The sequence below is a fragment of the Pseudorca crassidens genome, chromosome 1 (assembly GCF_039906515.1).
Source record: "Pseudorca crassidens isolate mPseCra1 chromosome 1, mPseCra1.hap1, whole genome shotgun sequence".
Classification (NCBI taxonomy): domain Eukaryota; kingdom Metazoa; phylum Chordata; class Mammalia; order Artiodactyla; family Delphinidae; genus Pseudorca; species Pseudorca crassidens.
In genome coordinates, this window is record NC_090296.1 from 117,519,574 (window position 1) to 117,524,742 (window position 5,169).

The 5,169-nt window shown below is 47.4% G+C and overlaps 1 non-coding gene across 1 annotated transcript; it reads left to right on the plus strand.

Annotated features, from left to right (window-relative positions):
* Positions 1-1,983: 1,983 nt before the first annotated feature.
* TRNAR-UCU (transfer RNA arginine (anticodon UCU)) lies at positions 1,984-2,056 on the plus strand. The gene has a single exon. It is a non-coding gene; the product is annotated as a tRNA-Arg (tRNA).
* The last annotated feature ends 3,113 nt before the right edge of the window (positions 2,057-5,169 follow it).

Sequence of the window (5,169 nt, forward strand, 5' to 3'; positions counted from 1 at the left end):
TTCCCTGCTCTGAGCTGGCTTTCAGAAAGAACCATTCCCCCTCCCACCTCTCTTCACTGTCTCTACAGCTGGCTTGACGACCAAAAGATTTCTCTCCAGAGCTGGGCTCTGTTTGGCTTTGCACCTGCTGCCGGCAGCTGTCGCTGAAGTTGCCGTTAATGGTACAAATGGAGTCTCTTACGGCCAGGGCCTAAGCCCTGGTTGGCAGCGGAGCTGGGGGTATGTGGGCTGTGCAGACAGATGGGAATTCTGCCAGTTACCGGGATCCAGGCTGCACTGTCAGTCAGCCGGATGGCCAGACAGTGGGCCAGCCAGCCAGACTGCCAGCCAACCAACTCAGAATATTTACCCAGGGAGACTGTTTTAGGGGGCTTGGGGAAGTGTAGATGAGCTCTCAGATTCTAGGAGCACACGTTTTAGGTGAAGCGGGAAGACTTCGCCATAGAAAAGACTCGAAGAATAAAACAAGATCCTGGGCCTGACTTGTGTTTGTGGAACCAACCAGGAGAGCTGCAGGAATTCTGATAAATGGGAATATTTCTTGTCCCCGAGACTGTGATTCCCTTTACTACAATGTTTCAAATGGAAAACAGATGCTCTCTGCCATACTGCGTGTCCTCGATTAGAAAGTTGGGACACGTCAAAGCTTTTTAATTTATGGGAGCAAAATAAAGTCATTGGGCATTATTTAAAGTTGCTAAGAAGTCTTAAGGATTTTAAGGTCTGTATACTTGCACTGCCAAGTTTTCGAATTTCTAGTTTTTAAAAATATTAGTATGCTCAAAGATTACCCAGAGTCAATAACGCTGATACTGAGGCAGGTGCCGGCGAGAGCCACGTTTACTGAGCATGTTCTATGTGCCAGGTACATAATCGCATGGCATCCTCATGACACTCCATGAGGGCCCGGAGGTCATCAGCTCTGGAGCCACCCAGTTTCCATTTGCCCTTTAGCTGCTCACCATGTCCTGATTCCCATGGGGTACCCATTCCCCTCAATTCTCATTCCTTGTGCTTCTGTAGGTGACTCTACCCCAGTGCAGAGATGCGACATGTGACTCAGGCCTAGCCAATCAGAGCATTTCCCCGGCCATGGTGGTTGGTTCAGGGATGGTAACATGACCCAAGGAGAACCAGTGATGCTGGGGAACAGGATCTGACTACTCCATCGAGGATGAGAAGCTGAGAGGATGTAAGACCAGGAATTTCTGCCTCTAGCTTGTGACCACGAGAGGAGAGCCTCTCTGAGAGCCGTGGGTAGGTGATGTCTCCCAAGGCGGAGAGCAGAGCTGGGACTGAAGATAGAAAACAAGGGCCTGGTGACATGTTTGCTTGCTTTTTGCTGGAACCAGTCTGAGCTGTTTATTTGTATGTGACTTGCAGCTGAAAGTGTCTGAGCTGATAGAAGGGCAAGTATCACTCATATTTCCATGTTGCAGACAGGAAGGTTCTACCTGTTAAGCAAGGGATGATGACAGTTTGAACTGCTATCTACAGGGCATCCCCACCAGATGTGGGGCTGAGTGAGAGAGCAGGAGGGTGGAGGAGAGCACGGTTTCTGATGGCGTGGCTAGGTGGATGGTGGGATCCTGCCTGAGAGAGAAACTACAGGAGAACTGATTTGCAGGATGGGAAATGAATTCAGTGTGTGCAACACCCAGGTGGGCATGGAGTCTGGAATTCTAAAGAAAAAGTGGGTTGGAGACAAGGGTTTGGATGCAAAAGAAAAGCAACAAACCACCACCAACAACAACAAATCAGCTACTCTGAAGGGAGCTCTGTGGTAGGTGGTGTCACTCCAGGTGACCCAGCTGTAGGGAAAGAGGTCTGTTTCCTTGTGCAAGGGTATCTTTGAGTCTCAGGGGCAGAGGACTGAGTTAATTTATTTCTTAGGTCATGGCACTCCTCTTACCGGTCCCCATAAGGCCCTATGTATTTGTTCACATTTGTTATTTATTCCCAATAATCTCCATTCCTGGGACTTCCCTGGTGGTCCAGTGGTTAAGACTCTGCATTTCTACTGCAGGGGGCACAAGTTCGATCCCTGGTCGGGGAAGTAAGATCCCACATGCTGTGCGGTGCGGCCAGGAAAAAAAAAAATCTCCATTCCCCTTTCCACCTGTGCCCAGGCAGCTATTCTAATGGGTTTAACATGTCTCTTGTAGTTTGGATGTGTTCCTGCAAAATGTTTTGTTGTTTTAACTGATGTAAATGGGATGGTGCTATAGAACTCACTCTATAGTTTACTTTCTTCACAAAGTACCATGTTTTTAAGATGCATCCATGTTGCCATGTGTTCATTTAATCCCTTTCTTTGACCTGATGCACAGTGTCCATTGTACATGTCCCCCACATCCCCTTCTCTGCCTGGAGCACTTCCACTCCCGGCCACCCTGCATAATGTTGCAGCAAACATCCTTGCACATATCAACTTATGATCCTGGTGAGCATTTCTGTGGGACATGGGTCTGTGTCACTGTCGGCCTCCAAGAAGGCCCAGTGTTTCTTGCCTCCTGAAATTCACGCCCTCCCATTTTAAACAGGGCTGGCCTGTGTAATCTGTAGGGTACTGCAGAGAGGCTGGAATGTGATTTCCAAGGTGAGGTCATAAATGAGATTACAGACATGCTCACTCTTGGATCACTCTGGGGCCAGCAGTTGCCATGTTGTAAAGACACTCAAGCAGCCCTGGGGCTCCGGATGCACGTGGAGAGAAGCCATCCTGTCAACAACCAGTACTGGCTTGCTCTCCGTGTGAGTGAACCACCTCGGAGCTGGGTCCTTCAGCCTCAGTCAAGCCTTCAGTTGACTGAGCCCCAACTGACATCTTGACTACAAACTCATGTAAGCCAGAAGCATCCAGCAAAACTGCACAAAACTGCCCTAACCTACAGGAACTGAGATGATGGATTTTATTATTGTTTTAAGCCTTTAAATTTTGGGGCAATTTGTTATGCAACAGTAGCTGACTAATACTAACTAACAAAACCCAGGAGGGAGTTGCAAGCTCATTGGGTGTTCCAGTACAAGTTTAGATCATGTGCATAGTTTAGAGAATCAATATGTTTTAAAGAATATAATGGAGTTGTTCTTATTTTTCCAGTCCTTTTCCATCTGACTGATAGGGAGTAGGTGAATGGAATCCCCTAGGCATAAGGCCCTAGAATAGTGTCAGATTCTGTGAATGCTACTGGGAGAAGATTGTCTGTGCCAGAGGCCAGCATTTCCAGAGAAATTCCAAAGGATTGTCCCAGAGGACTATCTAGTGTGGGTCAAAGCACTCTAAACCCTGGTTGGGCTAACAAGAGCCTGGGGACTCTTGCAGCGAGCTGACCCCTCTGGAGGGCAGCTCAGCTAACGTGACCTGGCTGCATGATATGTGGACACAGTGCAATTGCATTTGGCCAGGCTGTTGAAAAGCTTCAATTTGCAGACTGAAGGGACAGAAATTCCTTTTCCCTTATTTTTCCAATCTTGGTCTGTAACATAGATTTCTGCGGTGTCATTTCTCTGCCCTCTCCAGTCTTTGTTAAGGAAATGAACTGCTGGAGTTGGATGCCTGTTTCATTTAGAATGCTTTAACAATCCCCAGATACTGGGGCCATTTGGATGTCCCAGGCCATTGGAAATTGAGCTGCTCCAGCCAGGGATTTTTCCATTTCCAATTGTGCTTCATTTTACAAAGTTTATTCAGAAGACACAACAGAGTTCCCATTGAGGACAGAGGGACCAGAACAGCCGACTCACACATAACAGCAATAATATATGCTCATTGCAATATCCCCTAATGATCTCAGGTTGAATAGTACTTTGTGATAACAGAGCTAGCATGTGGTAGGGCCCAGAGTCATTGAAGAGTGATTGCCCAAGGTCACCCAGCTAGTGTGGGCCATATCTGCCCAAGTCTTCTGACCCCTAGTGCTTTCTGCACTCTGGTCTAGTGCCATCTCCAACCCTGGAGCCAAAGACCATAGATTCTGGGTTTATTGGGTTTGGGTTCTGACCTAGCTGCCAGCAGTGTGACCTTGAGCACGATGTTTACCTTGACAGAGTTTTAATTTCCCCATCTGAGTGGAGAGAGAGGGAGAATTTCACATTGAAATAGTGGAACAAAATTCAGGAGGGCTGGAGTTAGGGTTCAAGGAGTAGATAGCTAGAATGGGGCCATGGAGGCAGGTAAGGGTTGTATCTGCTGCCTTGTAGTGTAGTTTGGACTTTATCCCTAGGACAGTGGGGAGCCACAGAACCTTGCGGGAAGAGGGTGCTCAGATTTGAATGGAGAGGCCCACTTTCACTGCTGTGTGGGCATAGATCAGGGGTGGGCACAGCCCTATGCTGGGTCCCTGGCTTGGTGAGTATAGAGCAGGCTATATCTCAGCCCCTCTTTTCCCCTTTGGACAGGTGCCCTTGTCCAGTGAATAACCTACAAACCATATGTGACATTCCTGCTTCTCTCAGAAGCACTTGCTAAGTATCATCTCAACAAAGGCCAATTTTCCCCTAAGAGGGATTTGCGGCCATCTGTGATTGGCAATGACTTTCCTCTACCTTAGCCTCACCAGACACCTGTGAGGTGGAGATATTGCCTCCACTTTATAAATGAACAAAGAGACACAGAAGGTTAGTCATAGGTCCAAAGCCACAGTGAGAGGCCACGTGGGGACTCTGAGGTCTCTCTGAACCTAAAGTTTTCGCTCCCCATTTCTTCCCCTCGTGTCCTCCACCCATCTGCCATCCATGTACCTCAAATACGCCTCGGCCCTGCCTCAAAAAGTTAACCACAGAGTTACCATATGATCTAGAAATTCCACCTCTAGGTATAAATCCCCCCCAAACTGAAAGGAGACATTCATACAGGTACTGGTACACCCATGTTCATTGCAGCATTTTTCACAGTAGCCAAAAGGTAGAAAAAACTCAAGTGTCCATAAATGGATGAACGGATAAATAAAATATAGTATACCCACACAATGGAATCTATTCAGCCTTTAAAAGGAAGGAAATTCTGACACATGCTACAACACGGATGAACCTTGAAAACATTATGCTAAGTGAAATAAGCCAGGCATAAAAGGATGAATATTGTATGATTCCACTTACGCGAGGTACCCAGGGCAGTCAAATACACACAGAGAGAAAGCACAGTAGTGGTTACTAGGGCCTGGGGTG